Source organism: Heptranchias perlo, unplaced genomic scaffold, assembly GCF_035084215.1.
Source record: "Heptranchias perlo isolate sHepPer1 unplaced genomic scaffold, sHepPer1.hap1 HAP1_SCAFFOLD_55, whole genome shotgun sequence".
In the NCBI taxonomy this organism is placed as follows: domain Eukaryota; kingdom Metazoa; phylum Chordata; class Chondrichthyes; order Hexanchiformes; family Hexanchidae; genus Heptranchias; species Heptranchias perlo.
Window position 1 is genome coordinate 2,610,340 of NW_027139570.1, and position 24,427 is coordinate 2,634,766.

Consider the following 24,427-nt stretch of genomic DNA (forward strand, 5'->3'; position numbering starts at 1 on the left):
ATCTTTAGAAACATCAGAGATAACGGTGATAGGGTGGGAAGAGAAGCTTCTCCTGGCTCTGATCAGATAGGTGAGTGGAACCAAGAGAGGGTAGTCCCAGCAAAAGAGGCCAGTGTCCGATGAATGAGATGGTGACGGGTGGGTTGTGTGCAGGTATGGAGATGGGGAGTGTTTTAAACCCAAGGATGAGAATTTTAAATTTAATGGATATGTAACTGGGAGCCAGTGAGGGTCAGTGAGTCCGAGCAGGACCTGGTGCTGGTTGGACACGGACAAGACTTTTGGACGAGCTCACGTTTATGGAAGGTGGAGGTTGGGTGGCCGGTCAGGAGTGTATTGGAGGAATGGAGTCTGGAGGGGACAGAGGCATTGATGAGGGTTTCAATGGCAATGGGCTGAGGAAGGAATGGAGGCGGGTGAGGGAATTACGGGGCCTTTGTGATGGAGGTCAAAAAGGGTCATGAGCTCAGCTCGGTTTTACACGGGACCAATTTTACTGGAGCCGTTAACCAATGTAGAATAAACGGGTAAACATCTGCAGTAAAATAGCGGAGAGAGGAATGTCAATGGGACACGTTCAGTGTCCGTCCCCTAATATCACCCACAGTCATTTCTCGGCTGCAATTCTCAACCTGCCCTTTAACTGTCCTCGTAACTGGGAAACTGCAGGAACAGAGTGAAACGGGGCTGCTTGTGTCCCTGGGTTCAGTGCACACTGCGCAGACATCTGTCTAAATTATAAATGAAACACCAGGAGTGAACATGGTCAATATAGTTATATAAAAGCTGTAAATGAAGCCGTTTATTATTATTGGATCAGTCCTGTATGAGAACAGATTGAAGCTTTATTCCTGAGAGAGGTCTGAGTAAGTAATATCGTGGACTTAGAGATTTTTGTGTTTTATTCACCACATTATTTACAGCGGAGTCAAAGCTGCTGATATAATGTGTTTGTTAAACTGACTGTAACTAATAGCAATGATCAGGAGTATAACCGTGTCAGTGGAGACTTATCCCCTGTATAAATCAGGGCTTGTTGGATTGGATCAGCTCAGAGTGTCTGCCGAAGCTGTGGTTTCCAGGCCAACAGAAGTCAGTGCTTCTCACAGAAATGGGATATCCAGTAATATTTCTGGTACAAGATATTTATTTTCCTGTTCTTGCAGCGGTTGGAGTTCCAGGTAAGCCGTTATCTCAGCTGTTAATGACGTAAATCAGAGTTGACTCCGCTGCTGTACTTGGTACATGATTTTTTTCTCCTACCATGTTCAACACAGTCACCTGTTCTATCGGTTGAATGATGGAATATGTTAAGTCTCTGCTCTTTCGGTCTTGTCAGAGCTGTATTATATCCATAATGACCCTTTTATATCCAACCCTGGCATTGTTACTGGATTATTCTCTGTACTGAATGTTGTGTTGAATAATGGTATGTCCTTAGCTTCCAAATGTTCGATCTTGTAGGAGTTACATTATATCTGTAATGACTTTATATATACAAAGCTGACATTGTTACTGGATTATTCTCTGTACTGAATGTATTGCAATCAGGTGTTTGGGCTAAGAGTTGGTTTCAGACCATCAGGAGCTGTTAACAGTTTCTTGTGGAACTAACCTGTCCTGGAATATGTTTTCATCAATGTGTTTTCAGTGATTAATAATGAGACAGCTCACGGTCTCAGTGTTACAAGGAGGCAGTGCAGTGTCCTCCCTCCCCAATAACATGCTTCAATTCAACTGAGATTTCAATGTATTTATTGGTGATCACTGTTATGAAATATTATTTCATTATGTGTGTATCTGACGCCGCTTCAGATGTTCGGTTACTGATCTGAATTTACTGCTGACTCTTTCACATCTCCTTCTCTGCTTCACTGTGGATGAATTCACTGACTGTCACTGGACTTCACTGTTAAATGAAAAGTGTGGTTGTTATGTTATCTCAATTTGCACCGTATCTGTTGGAATCAGGAGCCCTTCTATGTATCTGTCGATTATCCGTGTGATTTTGGCGTTTTGTTAATTGAACAATCCCGCCATCTATCACTTTACTTTATAATTACAGGAGAAGGAATCTCAATTATTGTGAGATCTGCCTGGGAGAGGCATTCGATTCTGTTTATTCCATGATTTGAAGATGAAGTGAACAGTGTCGGTGAACAGGTGGAGAATTGGGTGATCTGTAGAAACATTAAACTATTCCACAGAGGCTTCACTATTTAACAAACTGAGACTGAGAATAGGATCGGTGGAACACGGGGCTGGTGAACAGAATGCAGGCAAAGGATGATAGGATTTAATCGGATATGAAAATGGACTTGAGAAAGAGAGTAGAGTGCGTGATAGAGAGGGCGACTGAGAGGGAAAGCGAGAGGTTGTGGTGTGAATAATTCATCAGAATGAACTGCTGAAACTTCCAGTACAATTAAACAGAGAAAATGTGATTTGAAGCTGTTATTATGATGTGGTCAGATTGGGTGAGTTTTTATTGTGGGACTCGCTCCTCATGTTTATATCCCTGTCAGGTCCTCAGTCTGTTTTTGTGAATGTTCTTTGTTTTCCAACTTAACACTAAACATAATTAAAATTTGCTGAAAAAAATATAATCAGAAATGTCTTGATCGGAATGACTAAATATAATTACAATTTACTTGAAGAGTAGAATTAGCAATTCATTTATCGTGATGAATTATGAGGATTCTGTGTTTTAGAAGCTCGGCTGAATTCAATAAACAACAAGTTTGATATAATTAATACCCAACAAAGGTTGCCTGACACCAATAACCACAGAAATTAACTGTTGAATGCATTAGTTGGATTGTGTTCTTGGGACCTATAGATTAGATTTCCTCTCACACTCTGCTGCTTTCTCGCCCTGTAAATCACAGCCTCTCCTCTCACTGCATTGAATCCTCTGTCTCTTCTTCCCTTACTTCAGTTCGTGCAAGTTCCCAAATTATCTGCTCCTGACTCCCCTCCAGCTCTGACATGTCCTTTTCCTTGTCTACCTCCCAATCTGTCTCACTGGGACGGTCCTCAGCCGCCTTTCCCGTTTAGTGCCAGCCCCTGTCAGCTCTCTTAAACCAGAGCAACAAACTAAATGTACCTCTCTTTGTCCCCTCACCTTACTGACCCTTCCCTCTCTTTCCCGTCAGTCTGGAGCCCAAATCCGGCTTTAATCCGCTGGATTCCCGGTGTGTAAAACCCCTTCTCCCTTCTCCACCGGCACTGCGCCCTCACTCAGCCCTTCCAGTGGATCCGGTGCTCACTTCATTCACTTTCTGTATCAATCTCCCAATTCATTATTGATCATTGTGTTTAAAAATATCTCTCTGCCCGAAAGCGCTGCCCAGGTCAATCAATCACTTTCCACCCTTCGATGCAGCAACAAAGCTGGAAATTTCACCTCAGATCCTCTCAATCTGCTGCTTTGGCGCCAGCTTTGAGCAGTAATTTCTCAGCTTCCTTTTCTCTTACAGTTAACTTGGTGGCGATTGTGATCCTGTCCCGAGGAAAGTGCGGTCTCTCCAGATGTATCAGTCGCTACCTGGTGGGAATGGCAGTGGCCGATCTCCTGGTCGTTATCATTGGTGTAATATTGAATTGGATTGGTGCGATTTATTTCCCAGGTTCATTCCTGTTCATTACTCCCGTGTGTAGTTTTATTGCCTCCTTGAGTGAAGCAGCCACGGGGGTTTCTGTCTGGCTCACAGTCGCTTTCACCTTTGATCGATTTGTGGCCATTTGTTGTGAGAAGCTGAAAACTAAATATTGCACCGAGAGAACGGCGGCTGTGGTTCTGGGAACAGTGAGTGTGTTGGGCTGTTTGGAGAGTGTCCCCTGGTACTTTACATATGAACCTGACTATATAATTGATAATATTCCCTGGTTTTGTGTGACTAAACCGAGGTTCAGTACTTCCCCCGCATGGGCCGCATTTGACATGTTTCACCTCATTTTAACCCCTTGTGTCCCGTTCTGTCTGATTTTGCTGCTCAATGTTCTGACGGTCAGGCGTATTTTAATGTCCAGTCGAGTCCGCAGGGGACTCCGGGGCCGCAGCAATGGAGAGAATCAGAGTGATCCAGAGATGGAGAACCGAAAGAAATCCATCATTTTACTCTTCAGTATATCGGGCAGTTTTATACTGTTGTGGCTGATACGGGTTGTATTTTTCATTTATCTGCGAATTGCAGACATTTGGTCTTATTACTCCACCGCTGACCCTGGTTATATCACACAACAGACAGCAGGAATGCTGCAGCTTCTCAGTTCCTGCACAAACACGTGTATTTATGTCCTGACCCAGACTAAATTCAGAGAGGAGCTGAAGAACGCGGTGAAATACCCACTCAATCTAATTGTTAAATTAGTGAAATCATTGAAAGAGCTGAAGGGTTTCAAGCACTAGAACTGTATCCCATTTCATACTCCATCCCCTACACTTCCCAGGGACGGAAAGTACATTTTATATTTGCAGCTCAGAGCCATTAAATGATCTGAAATATGGTTCTGATGTTATATTTTATTGAAAATCTGACCAATTGAGGAAGGATTTATTCTGCAGACGACACATGCATTTTGCTCGAAATTGCAGTCCTAAAGAGCCCAGCTGGACTTCAACTAAATGGTGTTCCAGCAAAATGTGCAAAGCTGGGAGTCAAAGTAGCTGCTTTGGGCCAGATCAGAATGGGTGCAGGGGGAGAGAGGGAGAGAGAGGGGGAGAGGGGGAGGGAGAGAAGGAGCGAGAGAGAGAAATTCATAGAGTTTGAGAAAGAGGGAGAGAGATTGAGAGAGGCCGAAATACAGAGAGGGAGAGAGAGAGGGGAGAGTGACTGACATAGAGACAGAGAGGAACTTACAGCGATAAAGAGTGTGAGAGAGCGAGATAGTGATATAAAGAGCGAGGGAGAGACAGAAAGTGAGAGCGAGAAAGAGAGAGAGAGAGGCAAAGAGTGACACAGGGAGAGCGTGAGAGAGATCAGAGAGAAAGACAGGGAGATATTGGGACAGAGAGAGTAAGAAAGACAGAAAGACAAGGAGGGAGACAGAGAAAGACAGAAGGAGAGAGAGGCGGAGAGAGGAGTGGACAGAGACAGAGAACACAGGGCAAAAGAAATATAATGATTAAATAGCGCAGAAAATTTAAACAGGTTCACATAAAGGCGAGAGGGTCTGTGACAAAGAGAGAGAGATGGAAACAAAGAGGGGTAGAGACAGAGGTACACAGAGCTGGAGATAAATAAAGTGAGTTTGTTTGACAGGAGAGAAAAAATAAAGAGAGAAAGAAAGTGAAAGAAAGCATATATGTATATATGTATATAATGAGAGAGAGCAAGCAGACATGGATGGAACGAGAGAGAGAGACTGACAACGAATTACAAATTGATGGAATAGAAGTGGAAATAACAAGATAGAATAACACACAGAAAATAATAGAGACAAACGACATAAACAGAGAACAGACATATTGAAAGACGGACAAAAACAAACTGTGTCATCAGCCTGGAGTGTGTGAGAGTGCTGACCAGCAGAACAGCAGCAGATGAAGCAGGCCAGACAGTTCATGTTTGTTCTGGGGTAACACTCGTGTGGATTTAATTTTGACATTTCTAAAGGTGATGCCTGGAGGCTGCACATTAAAGTCACTCAGTCTTGTGAACCTGACCCTGACCATTACTTACTGCAGGAGTCTCCCAGCTGTTCTGTGCAGTAAACATTCATCTGATGAACGAAAACCTGAGATTGAATCGGCTTCAGTATGTCTGAAGGAAAGGGACGATTAAAAGGTGGAAGGACTGTTGAAAGATTGTTAATGACACATTGTAAAAAGATCACACAGCAGAGGATAGATCACCATAGCAACAAGAACGATTCCAGGGGGGCGAGAGATTGTTTGAACTCCTGCCGAATTAACTTGGTTACGTTGTGGACACTGAGAGAAAACAAGTGAAGTGTCAATCAATCGTGGGTTGTATTTGCAGGAACCTATTGTTGAGAAGCCACTGTCCCAGAGGTGTGATTCTCTGTAAAAACGGTCTTAAAAATCTGGGCAGAAGTTGAGTGGAGAGAGAAGCAGATCCACCATAACTGCTCCAAGCTCACCTTTCGCTTCCTGACAGCACCACCTCACCTTGAATCTTCCTGACTACTCGCTACCTCCCAGCTTGATGCCTCGATGCAGGTTTAAAAATTGCCTGTGAAGCAGATGACCTGTCCACCAGAGAAAGTTACACTGCACTACAACGGTATCCATCAAAATACCTGGAATCTTCTCGGCAAGTCTAAAACTTTCGTTATAGGCTTAGTCTAAGATACACATTTGATTTCCAAACGGTTATGCATTTTGAGAATTGAGAATGTGTTGTTTAATTTTTGCGAAAGCAATTCTAAATCGGGCATAAAACCAAGATGAAGTTTAAATTCTAATGTCATTTTTTTCTATTGAATGAATAATAAATACTTGTTTTCTCTGTAAAGCCATGGTTTGTGCCTGAAGTTTGTTTAGGATAAAGAGCTCATTAAGTTAAATGTAAAACTAAACCTTGTGGAGATAAAAAGGCATTGCTCCAAATTAAAGTGTAAAATCACTTTCCATCTTTTTGCTCCTCCATCTGTACCATGTGTAACTTTCCCAGTGAGCTGCTGAATTCTGTGACAAATAATATGTATTTTACCCCTTCTGCAGTGTTAATAAACTGGACAGGCTCCCGCAGCACTCTCTTGCTCTGTTACTGTTACACATGCAGTTATTCTTTCAGATTAAAGAAAAAATATGAATAATGGAGAAATGAATTAAATCCCAGATCAGAACTACATTCAGATTGAGTCCAATTTTACTCTGATTTGTTGAATAGAAGCTAGAATTACATTCTCTACAAAAAATGGCTAATTGGACCTTTCCTCCGAATGTCTGGTCTCTCCTTTTCTGTAACCATTAGGTCCAAATAACCAAATGTTAATCCATTTTTTTGCAGAAGTTCACATTTTGATGTTTAATTCCCTCACTGCACCGCTGTCTTTATGTTGAACACCAGCTAGTGTTAGTCTCACTCAGTTTGTATTTTTAACTAGAGTGCAACAGTGATTTTACAGGAAAAGCAAATTATCCCTCTCTGTGTCTCTCATCACAAGCTTCACCTTGCCCCTCAGGAAGATGGCCGCCTTTCGGGTGCCATTTTGTTTCAGGTTCATGGCGTTGAAGTTGTTGTTCATCGATTCATATTTTGATAGCAGGCACGGTGCAAGAGGAGTCCATTCAGCCCACCCTGCCTGTGCCAGCTCCTTGAAAGCATGATCCAATTATTCCCATTTCCCTTTCTGCTTTCCCCCCACAGCCCTCATGGATGCTTGTAATAGTAGTTTTGATAATACACACACACATATATATATATATATATATATATATATATATATATATACATATGTATACAATTTGCTGTTGTAGGGAGTGGACATATGAGGAGAGGTTGAGTAGATTGGGACTCTACTCATTGGAGTTCAGAAGAATGAGAGGCGATCTTATTGAAACATATAAAATTGTGAAGGGGCTTGATCGGGTGGATGCGGTAAGGATGTTCCCAAGGATGGGTGAAACTAGAACTAGGGGGCATAATCTTAGAATAAGGGGCTGCTCTTTCAAAACTGAGATGAGGAGAAACTTCTTCACTCAGAGGGTAGTAGGTCTGTGGAATTTGCTGCCCCAGGAAGCTGTGGAAGCTACATCATTAAATAAATTTAAAACAGAAATAGACAGTTTCCTAGAAGTAAAGGGAATTAGGGCTTACGGGGAGCGGGCAGGAAATTGGACATGAATTTAGATTTGAGGTTAGGATCAGATCAGTCATGATCTTATTGAATGGTGGAGCAGGCTCGAGGGGCCGATTGGCCTACTCCTGCTTCTATTTCTTATGTTCTTATATATATATATATATATATATATATATATATGTATATATATATGTATATATATATATATATATATAAGTTGTTGTTGTGGATAAAGCTGTTTCTCAACCTTTTACTCTTTAGATTCTTCTCCTTTATAAATTGGGCTTTGTTTCTGTGTAAATGAATGTTGCTGAGCGATTGTCCCTGTAACTGAGTGAGGGATCTTGCTGTATATTGGGTTTTTAAAAAATTGCTTTGGCTCTTTTATATGTCATGAATTTATTTGAAATCTTTGGCTGATTGGAAAAAGCCACAAACTGTAAGTTGATCACAAACTGCTGGCATTTTGTCCACTGCAAATTAAAACAAGAGAAAAGAGCAAAGGTAAAGTTCGTTCACCTTTGCAAACTGCAACATAAAGGGCGAAGTAGCAAAAAATGCCCAGGGTTTTTGTCCCCTGCTCCAGGAACAGAAGTGAAAATGAGCACAGGGGCAATTTGAATCTTGCAGCGAACATTAACCAAGGACAGGCAGACAGACCAGCACCTTTTAGGGGAGGGGGTGGGTGAGGGATTGAGTGGCAAAGCAGGAGAGAAAACCCTGCAAACTTGTATTAGAGAGAGAGAGAAGCAACATGTGCTCTTCAGTCTGCCCGAGTGTCTTTCTGTTTCTCTCTGTCCCAGCTTTTCACTCTTTTCTTCAGATTCTCTGCTTTGTAACTTGGGATTTTTTTTTGTCAGTGGTCTTTGCTGAGAGATGGCCTGCCTGTGTCATGGAATGAGTGAGTGACTGAGTGTGAATGTGTGTGTGTGAGTGAGTGTGAGGGAGCTCTGAGCTCTTGCTGTGCTTTTTTATTCGCTTGCTTTGTTTTTAATCCATTTTTAAAAATCAATTAAAAGATTTTTTTGTGGAAATGCTGTAACATGAAGTTGTGGAAAGAGAATTTTTGGGAGGAGGAGGATTCCTTGGACAAGAAGCTTTCTCTCCACAGGGGACTGATCGAGGCCTTCACCACAGGCTCACGTGAATTGTGTCTGGGTCACTGTGGGATCACTGGGAGCACTGTGCGATCATGGGTTGCTATGGGATCACTGGGATACTGCAGGTTCACTGGGACATTGTGGGATGAATGCGACACTGTGGGATCAGTGGGACATTGTGGGATCAGTGGGACATTGTGGGATCAGTGGGACATTGTGGGATCATTGGCTTCCTGTGGCATCACTGGGACATTGTGGGATCAGTGGGACATTGTGGGATCATTGGCTTCCTGTGGCATCACTGGGACACTGGCGGCCATATTGTTTAAGATGGCCGCCTTAATGGCCACCATTTTGTTTCAGCTTCATGGGGTCAGAGGAGAAACTACTTTACCCATTCTAAGTAATATAGAAATATTATATATGTACATATATATATATATATATATAGACATGTAGAAATATTATATATATATATGTAGACATGTTATTTTATACACGCAAGTTGTTGTATATAAAGACAGTCTCAAACGTTTACACAAATGCAGTGAACTGGGATACTGGGACCTCTGGGTGCACTGTGGAATCACTGACTGCACTGTGGGATCACTGGGATCAATTCGGGAGCATTGTGGCATTATCAGTGGGTGTGCAGCTGGATCACCGGGTCACTCTGTGTTCACTTTGGGATCACTGGGTGCACTAGATCGCTGGGACACTGTGGATCAATGGGGCACTATCACTGGGTGCAGTGTGGAATCATTAGTCACACTGTGGGGACTCGATGGGATACTTATTTACCCAGTTGGGCCGAATGGCCCGTTTCTGTGCCGTGCTGTATTCCATGTAATATATATATATATAAAGATATGTACGGGGTTACATTCGATAACCCCCGAATCCGGGCGCGATGGTCGATAAACCTCCACGTGATTAACCTGCACCCGGTCGTTGAGATGCCGACAGTCCGTGAGATTGGTGCTGCCTGGTGATTTATCGGATTCCTGCGAGCAGTCAGGCCTGGCTGCGCTGTTCAGCGGCTTCTCACCAGCAGGGGGGCCCCCGATATTGCGTGAGTGGTTTGCACCTCTGAAAGGCAGGCTGCACCTCTCAACGGCAGCCTGAATTCACAAAGTCAAACATTTGATTCAGATACAAACCTCCGGGGTCATTTCTCCTCGTACAGTTTTGATTGGCAGCTTCTTTTGAATTAAACAGACCATTGATTAAAATGACTGGCTCCCAGTCACTGTTTTGAAGGCATTTATCAGCCTGTCTTTTTCAAACTGGTGAGTCTGTTTGGAATCTCTGAGAATGTTAATCAAGTCGACAGCTTCCATAGTTTGTGCGAAAAAGACAACAAAGAACCAGGATGTTCGAAAGTTCGGGCACAGTTTCGTATAGTATTTTGAATTATTTATTATTTTTTATTTTCCAATAATGATCTGGTTGAGCTTTACAGTAAAACTGTTGTCTTACTGCTACTATTCTGTTTATTCTCTTACTGTTTCATCAATTTGTTTGGCAGTTAAAGTCTAAAACAAGCTCCAGTGTAGTGTGACTCTGTCACCCTCTGAAGAGCAGGCACTATTCGGCACTGGATAGAACGAGTGGGCTGAGATAATCTGAAGGGGTTTCACTGTTCATTACCTGGAGCCCTTCAAGTGTTACATTGATATCAGGACAAGCGGAAACACTGAGACATTGAGAGTGAAGCCTCACCTCACAGAGGAGATGCTTTTTCAAGCTAAGAAATACTGCTGATTTTAAATCAGCAAAATTTCACTTCATTAAAGTAGACAAAAAGGCAAATATATCTGAACTGTCTCCATTATCTGAAAAACACGGATATTTTACTGATCGGGTAATAATGGTCTTGTTCAAACTGTACAAAATAAAAATCAATTGTGATCTTTTTAAAATAATGAACTGATTTAAAGCATTCTCCAACCAAACAAAAGCACCAAGCATTCCCAGGACAATGAGAGATTATGTGAGTGGGTAAAACTGTGGCAAATGGAGTTCAATGTGGGGAAATGTGAGGTCATCCACTTTGGATCTAAGAAAGTTAGATCAGAGAGTTTTCTAAATAGTGAGGAGCTCGAAACTGTGGGGGAGCAGAGAGATTTAGGGGTCCAAGTGCAGAGATGATTAAAAGCTAGTGGACATTTGCAAAAATAATTAACAAGGCTAATAGAATGTCGGCCTTTATTTCAAGAGGGCTGGAATATAAAGGGGTGGAAGTTATGTTCCAGCTGTACAGAGCTCTGGTTAGACCCCATCTGGAGGGCTGCATTCAGTTCTGGGCACTGACCCTCAGGAAGGATACATTGGCCTTGGAAGGGCTGCAGCACAGATGCAACAGAATGATAATGGGTCTAAAAGCGTTAAATTATGAGGACAGGTTGAATTATCAAGGCTAGTATTCCCCTGAATATAGAAGATTAAGGTGTGATTGAATTGAGGTGTTTAAGATGATGAAAGGAGTTGATAGGGTAGATAGAGAGAAACTACTTCCTCTGTTGGGGGAGTCCAGAACAAAGGGGCATAACCTTAAAATTAGAGCTCGGCCGCCCAGGGGTGATGGTAGGAAGTTCTTCTTCACAAAAGGGTAGTGGAAATCTGGAATTCTCTCCCACAAAAGTCTGTTGAGGCTGGGGGTCAATCCGAAATTTCAAAACGGAGATTGATAGACTTTTGTTCGGCAAGGGTATTGAGGATCAAGGAACCAAGGCGGGTAGTTGGAGTTAAGATACAGATCAGCCATGATCTAATTGAATGGCAGAACAGGTTGAGGAGCTGAATTGTTCCTGTGTAACAGGCTCGTGTGGCTGAATGGACTCCTCTTGTTCCTATGTAACATGCTCGAGGGGCTGAATGGACTCATCTTGTTCCTATGTAACATGCGTGAGGGGCTGAAAGGCTTCCAGATCCTGTATAACAGTATCGAAGGACTGAATGGCCTCCTTCTGTTCCAGTGCAACAAGCTCGAGGGGCTTAATGGCCGAGTCCTATTCCAGTGTAATAGGCTCGAGGTGCTGAATGGCCTTCAGTTCCCGTATAACATGCTCGAGGGGCTGAATGGCCTGCTGCTGTTCCTATGCAACAGGCTTGAGGGGCTGATTGGCCTCCAGGTCTGGTGTAATGGGCTCGGGGCTGAATGGCCTCTTCCTGTTGATATCTGACAGGCCTGAATGGTTGGTTGGCGTCTAGTTCCTGTATAACAGGCTCGAAGGGCTGAATAGCCTCCTCCTGTTCCTATGTCATAGGCTTGAGGGTCTGTCTGGCCTCCAGTTCCGTTGTAATGGGCTCGAGGGGCTGGATGGCCTTCAGTTCCCGTTAACACGCTCGAGGGGCAGAGTGGCCTCCTCCTGTTCCTATGTAACAGGATTGAGGGGCTGATTGGCCACCAGATCTGGTGCAAGGTGCTCCAGGGGCTGAATGGCCTCCTCCTTTTGCTACCTGACAGGGTTGAACGGTTGATTGGTGTCTAGTTCTTGTATAACAGGCTCGAAGGGCTGAATGGCCTTCAGTTCCTGTATAACAGGCTCGATGGGCTGAATGGCCTCTTCTTGATTCTATGTAACAGGCTTGAGGGGATGATCGGCCTTCAGTAACGATGAAACGGGCTTGAGGGGCTGAATGGCCTCCTGCTTTCCCTGTGCAGCAGCCGTGAAGGACTTGCCGCCATTTTGTCCAAGATGTCCCGCGAACTTGCCACCATTTTGTCTAAAAATTAGAGCCGGACCTTTCAGGAGCAAGATTAGAAAACATTTCTACACACAAAGGGTCGTAGAAGTTTGAAACTCTCTTCTACAAACGGCAATTGATACTAGCTCAGTTGCTAAATTTAGATCTGAGATAGATAGCTTTTTGGCAATGAAAGGTATTAAGGGATATGGGCCAAAGGCGGGTATATGGAGTTAGATCACAGATCAGCCATGATCTTCTCAAACGGCGGAGCAGGAACGAGGAGCTGAATGGCCTACTCCTGTCCCCATGTTCCTATGATATTATTTATATGGAATTCCGGCAGGCATTTGATAAGGTTCCACACATGAGACTATTGGCAAAAATGAAAACACATGGATCTTGAGGCAATGTATTGACATGGGTAGAGAATTGGTTCGGAGATGGGAGACAGAGAGTAGGGATAATGGATACATACTCCAATTGGCAGGATGCGACGAGTGGTGTCCCCCAGGGATCTGTAACTGGGGTCTCAGCTTGTCACCATATTTATCAATGACTTAGATGAAGGAACAGAGAGTCGTATATCCAAGTTTGCTGATGACACTAAGTTGGGTGGTACAGTAAGTAGTGTGGATGCGAGTGAAAAGTTGCAAAGGGACATTGATAGATTAAGTGAGTGGGAGAAACTATGGCAGATGGAGTTCAATGTGGGGTAATCCAATTTGGACCGATGGTCAGGGTATTTACCAAATGGTAAGGAGCTCGGAACTGTGGAGAAGCAGAGAGAATTAAAGGTTCATTTACATAAATCAGTAAAAGCTAACGGACGGGTCCAAAAATAATTTAAAAGGCTAACGGAGCGTTAGCCTTTATCTCAGGGGGCTGGAATATCAAGAAGTGGAAGTTATGTTCCAGTTATATAAAGCTCTGGTTGGACTGCGTCTGGAGTAACTGCGTTCAGTTTTGGACACTGCACCTCAGGAAGGATAGATTGGCCTTGGAGGGGTTGCAGAGCAGATTCACCAGAATGTTACCGGGGCTAAAAAGGTTGAATTATGAGGACAGGCTGCATAGATTGGGCTCGTCTTCCCTCGAGTATCGAAGATTGAGGGGCGGTCTGAGCGAGGTGTTTAACATGTTCAAATTATTCGATAGAATAGAGAGAGAGAATCAATTTCCTCTGGGGAATCAAGAACGAGGGGGACATAATCTTAAAATTAGAACCATGCTATTCAGGTTCGAAATCAGGAAGCACTTTTTTACACAAAGGGCAGTAGAAGTCTGGAACCCTGTCCCCCAAAAGGCTGTGGATGCTGGGGGTCAATTGAAGCTTTCAAGACTGAGATCGATAGATTTTTGTTGGGTAAGGGTATCGAGGGATAGCGAGCAAAGGCGGATAAATTGATTTGAGGTTCAGATCATCTCTGATCTAATTGAAGGGCGGAACAGGTTCAATGGGCTGAATGGCCTCCTCCTGTTCCCAATGGAAATGTTGAGAAAATGCTTTGTTGAGGCTGTGACGTCAGGGTCAACCCCTGTCCAAACAAGACAGGCCACATTTGGGAGTTTAATAACTTTGAAATGAACATTTTTCTTTTGTGACTTGTGCAACTTCGATCAAGTGAATAGTTATGAATGAGAATCAATACAGTCATTCTAACTTCTGGCTGGTAACCAGATCAGAGGTTTCCGTAGTGTAGTGGTTATCACGTTCGCCTCACACGCGAAAGGTTCCCGGTTCAATCCCGGGCGGGAACATTATTTTGGGGCAGATTTTTCTGTCCTCTGTGAAAGAGCCTGTTTTGTTAAGTTCGACACAAATTCGTGGTCTCACGAGCACTGAACATTTTAAACGGAGCCCTTCAAAATGCAGTGTGTAAAATGAGAAGGAATAAAAAGTTCATCGCACAAAAGACATTATTAAACTTTTCCAACATCCCTCAGTGGCCTTTCATTCTGCAAAATAACGTTATCGGTTAATTAATGGTGAATAACAAAAATATTGTTTTTTTTTTCTTCCATGCGATTAATATAACAAGTGTTCAAAAGTTGCTCTTCTGGCTGGAAATCGCACCCCGGCCGCAGTGGTAAAAGCGGCGAATCTTAACCACTGGACCACCAGCGAGTTTAATTACAGCATTATCAGATTTAACGAGGATTTCCATTTCTCTGTGATTCAGCTTTTAATCCTTTTTGGCTACTGATTGCGAATATTCCCGTCATTAAATAGGAATAAAGTACAATCGGCTCAGGAAAACCCGGGGAGGTGGCATCCCGCTCACCGAGCCTTTCCAGCATCATTTATATCACCAAGCACTCGAGTGAATGAACCTTTCTCCGGGGGGGTCTCAATGTGGAAAGGGTGGCGAGGCAAAGTGCTATTTATCCGTCAGGATGGCCGAGCGGTCTAAGGCACTGCTTTCAGGTCGCAGTCTCCTTCCCACTTCCGACATTGGTTACTTTGACTCCTATTTTATTTCTTGCTTGAGCTGCAGTTGATTTTTCGGCCCAGTTGATTTGCTCTTCCCGCAATAACCAACCCGGTCTCGATCCACGGCACGTTTTGACGCCCACCGGCTCATCCCGAAACCAACCTTTAAAGGAAATATGCTTTAAACACAAGGTCGCAACTATGGAGAGAGCAGACACTTGGGGAAATGTACCATCGGAATTAGAGTAGGCCATTCAGCCCCTCGAGTCCGCTCCGCCATTTGATAAGATCATGGCTGAACTGTGATCGAACTCCATATACCTGCCTTTGGCCCTTATCCCTTCATACGTTCTTTTGGCAAAAAGCTATCGATCTCAGATTTAAAATTTGCAATTAAGCAAACATCAATTGCCGTTAGGGAAAGAGAGTTCCAAACTTGTTCCATCCTTTGTGTGTGGAAATGTTTTCAAATCTCACTCCTGAAAGATGTAGCTCTAATTTTTGGACTGTGCCCCCAAGTCCTAGAATCCCCAACCAGCGGAAATAGTTTCTCTCTATCCAGAAAATGTCAATGACACAGTCAATGAAAGGTGCAGTTCACGAAGGCGACTCACCAGCACCTTCTCAAGAGCAATTAGGGATGGGCAATAAATGCTGACCTCGCCATTGACACCCACATCCCATGAATGAAGACAAAAAATGTCGCCTGCATGGCCGAGTAATTTCCTGCTGCTAAACGACGGGAGGAATGAAACCGTCGGCTTCAGTCCTTTGAACGAACTGTATACACTTGCCGTCGAGCTCAATCCCCACTTGGTCCTCTGCCCCGAATATCCACTGCATCAGAAAATCCTCCATAACATAGAATCACAGCATGGAAACATCACAGAAGGAGGCCATTCAGTCCATCGTGCCTGCGCCAACTCTTTGAAAGAGCTATCCAATTAGACCCGCTCCCCTTCCCTTTCCCCATAGCCCTGCAAAATTTTCCCCTTCAAGTATTTATCCAGTTCCTCTTTGAATGTTATTATTGAATCTGTTTCCACCAACCTTTCAGGCAGTGCATTCCAGATCATGACAATTCGCTGCGTAATAACATTCTCCTCATCTCACCTCTGTTGCCAATTATCTTAAATCTGTGTCCTCTGGTTACCATAATTTCTGGCACAGGAAATAGATTCTCCTTATTTATTCCATCAAAATCGTTCATGATTTTGAACACCTCAGTGAATTCTCCCCTTAACCGTCTCTGCCCTAAGGAGAACAACCCCAGCTTCTCCAGTCTCTCCACCTCACTGAAGTCCCTCATCCCTGGCACCATTCTAGTAAATCACCTCTGCACCCTCTCCAAGGCCTTGACATCCTTCCTAAAGTGTGGTGGGCAGAATTGTGTGGTGGCCAGTTGGCGCCTCACCAGTGATTTATAAATGTTTAGCATAAGTTCATTTTTTTTGTACTCTATGCCTCTATTCATAAAGTCAACGATCCCGAATACTTGTTTTTTTACAATCTATTCAACTTGTCCTGCCACCTTCAAAGATGTGTGTACGTATGCCCCCAGGTCTCTCTGTTCCTGCACCCCCTTTAAAATTGCACCATTTAGCTTAAAGAGCTGGCACAGGCATGATGGGCCGAATGGCCTCCTGTGATTCTATGATTTATTTGTTTTTGATTACACCTCTATGAAGCGCTTTGGGATATCCCCCAGAAGGGGGAGTCAGCAGTTCACTTTCTCCCTTAACACTTCCATCTGACCTGGGTTGGATTAAATAGATGTTTTCGTGGTGTAATGGTTATCATGTTGGCCTCACACGCGAAAAACTCCCGGTTTAATCCCGGGTCAGAAACAATTTGCTGGAACTTGCTCCTCACAAACTTCCAGGCGCGAGCTTTCTCTCGTGTAAATTGGGCTGCAATCCTTTCACATTCAACAACGGCTGCACCAGATTCCTGGTCTCATAAACACTGAGCACTTTTAAGTAGTGTGTAAAATGAGAAGGGATGAAAGTTAGAAAAGTTAGCATAGTTTAGACAGTCACTCGCAAACTTGTTCGCATTTCATTCAGTGCGAAACAGAAAGTTGTGGGTTTATTAATGGTGATTAAAAGAATCATCTGAGAGACTTGAATTATTTTGTGTAATTAAGTGAACTGTTTTGTAAAAATAGATTCGCTGACCGGGAAGCCAAACCTGGCCACGACGGGGAAAGCGCCGAACAAAGTCCACACACCGAAACTCTCAGCTTTTTTTCAGATGCTGCCCGACCTGTTATGCATTTTGAGCAGTTCTTTTCCTGTGATGTGATGATTCTGGGTGCCGGGTGTGTGTAATTGGATTTGCTGCAGTCACGCGGACAGGTGAAGGCTGCTTCTGAGGCTGCCAGACACCAGTGGGAGTGGGCGGGGATTTGGGAATCTGAAACAAATGAAACGGTGTATGAGAAACTTTCATCAAGGTGAACATCCAGATCATTGCCATCCCCACCAGTGCCGAATCCCCCACCATGAACATCCTGGGGGTCAACATTGACCAGAAATTTAACTGGGCCAGCCATATAAATACTGTGGCTACAAGAGCAGGTCAGAGGCTGGGTATTCTGCGGCGAGTGACTCACCTCCTGACTCCCCAAAGCCTTTCCACCATCTACAAGGCACAAGTCAGGAGTGTGATGGAATACTCTGCACTTGCCTGGATGAGTGCAGCTCCAACAACACTCAAGAAGCTCAACACCATCCAGGACAAAGCAGCCCACTTGATTGGCAATCCATCCACCACCCTGAACATTCAGTCCCTTCACCACCAGCGCACAGTGGTTGCAGTTTGTACCATCCACAGGATGCACTGCAGCAACTCGCCAAGGCTTCTTCGACAGCACCTCCCAAACCAGCGACCTCTCCCATCTAGAAGGACAAGGGCAGCAGGCACATGGGAACAACACCACCTGCACGTTCCCCTCCAAGTCAGACACCATCCCGACTTGGAAATATATCGCCGTTCCTTCATCATCGCTGGGTCAAAATCATGGAACTCCCGACGTAACAGCACTGTGGGAGAATCTTCACCACACGGACTGCAGCGTTTCAAGAAGGCGGCTCACCACCACCTTCTCGAGGGCAATTAGGGATGGGCAATAAATGCCGGCCTTGCCAGCGATGCCCACATCCCATGAATGAATAGAAGAAACCGACCTTGTGGCGCAAAGGTAGCACGTCAGACTCCAGATTAGATGACTTCGTGTTCAAATTGCGTCGGGGTCACACTTGTTCTTAGCGCTGGTAGGAGTCTGAATAATTCCGGAATTCACATGGCGTTCCCTTTTTCACAATAAACAGAACCCTGTTCTGAATTCTGCCTCACTAGTTCCCAGTGTCAGAGAGAGAAGCGTCTGATTCACTCATTTATTTATTGCAAGAAACATACACAAACACACTTATTAATTCAAAATCAGCCTGCAGCTCCACACGCACAGAAATAAACACAGCCAGAGAGACAGGCAAACACCGGGAAATAGACAAACCGGTTTCTCGGAGAATTGCCTGTACCTCCACGGTCGAATGTAAGGTATTTTGTTGTTCGTTTTCGTTCCACACCTTGGAATTCACGAGAATCTGGTTCATGGTTTGTCGGACAAGGCACGGGCGCGTTGGCACGAATGGCCTGTTTCTGTGCTGTCACCTTCAACTTTTCTAAACTCAGCCCCTCGGGGGGAGCCAGCAGCCGCTTCGCTGCAATAATAGACCAACTGGAGTCGTGTCAGCAGGCCCGGCTAGTTCAGTCGGTAGAGCATGACATTCTTAATCTCAGGATCGTGGGTTGGAACCCCACGTCGGGCGAATTCCGTTTTAAACTTTTACGCTGCTTTCGCGAGTGAACCCTTCGCTTGCTTGACTGTCAGTGCAAGAGACGAGTCTGTCAGTGCCGCCTCGTGTAAATTGGTCAAAACTTTAAAAGGAGCAGAAGGTTATTAGGGGTTCAGATACACAAACCTCTCTGATGAGCCTGAGATTTTGTCACAGGTTGCTGCCTCCCCTACATCTCTTGCCCTCTGACGAGGCACTTGCTCCGGTTTCAATTTACAAACTGGGTCAGTTGGTGATCGGGTGCAGGAGAGCTGGTTTGCGATCTGAGTCGGCGACTCAGCGGCCCCGGGTGAGACAGAGAAATAAAATCAGTCCAGGCCCGGCCCCAATCTGCGCATGTGGAAGAAAACACGGGAGGAGGGTGCGGTGTGAGGTCCCTGTCAAACCAACTGCCCGAACAAAGCTGGCCACAGTCACAGAATCAGAATGGCTACTTCCTGAGCGGGGAGGCCGATTCATGTGGAAAAGGATCCGGAGCGAATGGTCTGATTCATAAGGTTATGGGAGGGAAATTAGGGAGCTCCTTCGGAACGTTAAAAACTTGAAAAATGAAGACTTTTTCCTGTGTAACTTGTGTGGTTTTGATGAATGAAATGTTTGTAAAAAGTCATCCGTGGAGAAGGATTGAGAGCTTTCAGGACTAGTGTGGAAATGTGGAGATTCTTTTCACATAGATGGTTGTTACGATCTGGTAGCCACTTCCTGAAAGGATGGTGGAAGCAGCTTTCATAGGAACTTTCAAAAGGCAATTGGACAGGTACTTGAATAGGACTGATTTGCAAGGTTACGGGGAAAAGGCAGGGGTTTTTGGACTAAATTGGACAGCTCTTTCAAAGAGTAGGCAGGGCAACACGGCCGAATGGCCTCCTTCTGTGCTGTAATATTCTATGATTCTTTTCCATGTGTGGGACAGGAGAGATGTTGTTTCAAGAGAAGTAAAACTGTCCCAATCAGAGCAGAGAGAGGTGACTGGTCAGTTCCCCTCTGTCCAGTATAAGTCACCTGCGGTTTTTTGTGGTGTCGTGGTTACCAGTTCGCTTTTCACACAAATGGCCCTGCTTTCGATCCTGGGCGGACAATTTATGTTGCAATTGCTGTTTACATTCTTAGAAGAGGGGACCAAGTACAATGTATCCAAGTTTGCTGATGATACAAAGGTAGGTGGGAAAGTAAGCCGTGAGGAGGACGCAAATGGAGATGGACAGGTTAAGTGATTGGGTAAGAAGGTGGCAGTTGGAGTATAAGGTGGGAAAATGTGAAATTGTCCACTTTGGTAGGAAGAATAGAAAAGCAGACTATTTTTAAAAAGGTGAGAGTCCAATAAATGTTGGTATTCAGAAGGAGTTGGGTGTACTTGTAAACAAATCACAGAAAGTTAACATGCAGGAACAGCAATCAATTAGGAAGAAAATGGTAGGTTGGCCTTTTTGGAAGGAGGTCGGAGTATAAGAGTAAGGAAGTCTTGATGCAATTAAATAGGGCTTTGGTGAGAACACACCTGGAGTACTTTGATGCAGTCTACATGGATTTTAGCAAGGCTTTTGACAAGGTCCCAATGGGATGTGGGTGTCGCTGGCGAGGCCAGCATTTATTGCCCATCCCTTATTGCCCTTGAAAAGGTGGTGGTGAGCCGCCTTCTTGAACCGCTGCAGTCAGTGTGACGAAGGCTCTCCCACAGTGCGATTTAGGAATAGACAAAGCACCGATTAGCGTGCCGGTTGCAGGAGAGCTGGTTGGCGGTGATATCGATGCTGTGAGCGAGACCAGACCGTTTCCATGTTTCCACAAATAATGACCCTTCCTTTATTTCTGGAAAAGTAATACTGAGAGTGAACAACTACATTTCTGTGGCTGCAACATGAAACTTTGGCTAGGTGACACGTTACTTTAGTGTATCTTGCAAAAAAGCGCACCGGTCAGTCTCTGTGGCGCAATCGGTTAGCGCATTCGTTTGTTAACCGAAAGGTTGGAGGTTCGAGCCCACCCAGAGACGAAAATTGCAACTTTTTCTTCCCACTTTAGGATTCAATTGCCTCATTCTGATCGCCCTGAAGCCGGTGCCAGGTTTTAATTCCTGATCTGCAGCAACTGGGAGCACTTGAAATGGATCCGATCTCTTAAACTCATTTCAAGTTTTCTAATGTGTGATTTGGCTGCAAGAAAGCCCTCTGGGAACAATGTCATCTGAGCATGCCTGATTCGCCATAATTTACACTGCGGTCGGATATCAGGCACATGAAAAAAAAAACAGTGAAATGTTTGTGTGGGCGCGATGCTCTGGGATTCCCTGCCTGACCATCGCCACCGATCCTTCTCTGCAGCCTTCCGAAATACAGCGCAGTAAATGTATCCCTGTGAAATGATCTCCTGGACAGCAATACGGAAATTAGTTTGGCTAAGGGGTTCTATCCCTAATACGGCGGTCGAGGTATCAGGTTTCCGTAGTGTAGTGGTTATCACATTCGCCTAACACGCGAAAAGTCCCCCGTTCGAAACCGGGTGGAAACATTTTGAAACCTTGTCCCCATTAAAATTAATAAATATTTAAAGATTCACATTGCTGAATAATGTGAACAAAGTCCATATCTCCCAGCCCTGTTCATGCAGTCCGCTGGGAGCAGGCGATGAATGCCAGCGTGATATTGGGGGTGAAGGCTGCTTCCAATCCTGTCTCATTCCCGGTGGGACCTGGCGGAGATTTGATAAGCCCCATCCATTCAACCAATATATGAAACGGTGTTTGAGAAACATTCAAAAAATATAATAACATCCAGGATCCTGTCTTCAGAGTGCGTGGCGCAAAGTTCTGACTCCAGATCAAAAGGCTGCGTGTTCACATCACACCGGGGTCACTGTTTCTTTCACCGCTCACAAGAGACTGGATAATTCCCGAATGAATGTTTTAATTGCTTTTTCACCAAAAAAAAACAGAAGTTTGGTCTAAACCCTGACTCAGTACCTACCCAGTGGCAGGGAGGGGAGCGCCTGATACCCTCATTTATTTCATGCAACAAACTGACACGAATACTGGTATTGATTCAAAATCGACCTGCAGATGGACACACACAGAAAATAGACAACCACAGAAACAGACAGCAACTATTTGCACATATATATATACATATATATACATATACATATATATATATATAGCGCCTTTAACGTGGTCAGACGATTTCAGCTCGGTGAACTTGCTTCAGCTTTCTGAAATGTATTTGTCCATCCTTCAGAGGTCACGGGAAATATATTTTTTGCCTTTCGAAAAAAGACACGAAAGGTAAAGATATGTTTTGTTTTCAACACGGCTGGTGAAATGGCCGGACTATCATAAATTAGGGGTCGCCTTTGAAAAATTTAAAGGAGACTACCTCAAAATCACTTCGTGCAAATTTAAAATCACGGTCACTGTTTATATAACTGCGTTCAGTTTTGGACACTGCACCTCAGGAAGGATAGATTGGCCTTGGAGGGGGTGCAGAGCAGATTCACCAGAACGTTACCGGGGCTAAAAAGATTTAATTATGAGGACAGGCTGCATAGACTCGACCCGTATTCCCTCGAGTATGGAAGATTGAGGGGCGGTCTGAGCGAGGTGTTTAATATGTTTAAATAATTCGATAGAATAGAGAGAGAGAATCAATTTCCTCTGGGGAATCAAGAACGAGGGGGACAGAACCTAAAAATTAGAACCATGCCACTCAGGTTCGAAATCAGTAAGCACTTTTTTACACAAAGGGCAGTAGAAGTCTGGAACTCTGTCCCCCAAAAGGCTGTGGATGCTGGGGGTCAATTGAAGCTTTCAAGACTGAGATCGATAGATTTTTGTTGGGTAAGGGTATCGAGGGATCGGGAGCAAAGGCGGGTAAATGGATTTCAGGTGCAGATCATCCATGATCTAATTGAAGGGCGGAACAGGTTCAAGGGGCTGAATGGCCTCCTCCTATTCACAGTGGAAATGTTGAGAATATGTTTTGTTGAGGCTGTGACGTCAGGGTCAACCCCTGTCCAAACAAGGCAGGCCACATTTTGGAGCTTAATAACTTTGAAATGAACATTTTCTTTTTTGACTTGTGCAACTTCGATCAATTGAATAGTTATGAAAGAGAATCAATGCAGTTATTCGAACTTCTGGCTGGTAAAAAACACAGCGGTTTCCGTAGTGTAGTGGTTATCACGTTCGCCTCACATGCGAAAAGTTCCCGGGTGGGGACATTATGTTGGGGCAGATGTTTTTTTCATCTGTGAAAAAGCCGGTTTTGTTCACTGAAACACAAATTCGTGTTCTCACGAGCACTGAACATTTTAAACCGAGCCCTTAAAATACAGTGTGTAAAATAAGAAGGGATGAAAAGTTCATCGCACAAAAGAAATTATTAAAGTTTTCCAACTCCCCTCAGTCGTCTTTCATTCTGCAAAATAAAGTTATCGGTTAATTAAAGCAATGATTGTTTATTTTCCCCACAGACTTTGAATAAGTTCATGCGATAAAGAGAACAAGTGTGCAAATGTTATTTTCCTGACTGGGAATCAAACCCAGGCCGTGACGGTGAGAGCACCAAATCCTAACCAGTAGTCCACCCAGGAACCTCTGTTGGTCGGCTTATCAGATGTAATATGGATTTCCCTTTCTCTATGATTCAGCTTTTATTTCCTTTTAGCTCCTGATTGCGGATATTCCCGTGATTAAATTGGAATAAAGTACAATAGGCTCAGGAAAACCCGGGGAGGTGGCATCCCGCTCACCGAGCATTTCCAGCAGCATTTATCTTACCAAGCACTGGAGTGAGTGAAACTTTCTCCGGAGGGGTCTCAATGTGGAAAGGGTGGCGAGTGAGCACATCATTTATCAGTCAGGAAAGCCGAGCGGTCGAAGGCGCTGCGTTTAAGTTGCAGTTTTCATTAGAGGCGGAGGCTCGAATCCCGCTTCTGATATTAGTTATTTTGACTCCTATTTTATTTGTTGCTTGAGCTGCAGTTGATTTTTGGCCCAGTTGATTTGCTCTTCCCGCAAAAACCAACCTCGTCTCGATCCACGGCATGTTTTGACGCCCACCGGCTCATCCCTGAACCGAGCTTTAAACGAAAATATGCTTTAAACACAAGGCAACAACTATGGTGAGAACAGACACTTGGGGAAATGTACCATAGGAACAGGAGTCTGCTATTTCAGCCCCTCGAGCCCGCTCCTCCATTTGATAACATCATGGCTGATTTGTGATCTAACTCCATATACCTGCCTTTGACCCATATCCCTTCATTCCTTCGGTTGGCAAAAAGCTATCGATCTCAGATTTAAAATTAGCAATTAAGCAAATATCAATTGCCGTTCGGGGAAGAGAGTTCAAACTTCTTCCATCCTTTGTGTGTGGAAGTGTTTTGTAATCTCACCCCTGAAAGGTCTGGCTCTAATTTTCAGACTGTGCCCCTAGTCCTAGAATCCCCAAACAGCGGAAATTGTTTCTCTCTATCCAGAAAATGTCAATGACACAGTCAATGAAAGGTGCAGTTCACGAAGGCGACTCACCAGCACCTTCTCAAGAGCAATTAGGGATGGGCAATAAATGCTGACCTTG

The 24,427-nt window shown here is 44.2% G+C and overlaps 4 non-coding genes across 4 annotated transcripts; all 4 read left to right on the forward strand.

Annotated features, from left to right (window-relative positions):
• The first annotated feature begins 14,248 nt into the window (after positions 1-14,248).
• Positions 14,249-14,321, forward strand: trnav-cac (transfer RNA valine (anticodon CAC)). The gene has a single exon. It is a non-coding gene; the product is annotated as a tRNA-Val (tRNA).
• A 4,433-nt stretch (positions 14,322-18,754) lies between these two features.
• On the forward strand, positions 18,755-18,827 carry trnak-cuu (transfer RNA lysine (anticodon CUU)). The gene has a single exon. It is a non-coding gene; the product is annotated as a tRNA-Lys (tRNA).
• Positions 18,828-20,773: 1,946 nt separating this feature from the next.
• trnan-guu (transfer RNA asparagine (anticodon GUU)) lies at positions 20,774-20,847 on the forward strand. Its single transcript has one exon. It is a non-coding gene; the product is annotated as a tRNA-Asn (tRNA).
• Positions 20,848-21,289: 442 nt separating this feature from the next.
• On the forward strand, positions 21,290-21,362 carry trnav-aac (transfer RNA valine (anticodon AAC)). Its single transcript has one exon. It is a non-coding gene; the product is annotated as a tRNA-Val (tRNA).
• The last annotated feature ends 3,065 nt before the right edge of the window (positions 21,363-24,427 follow it).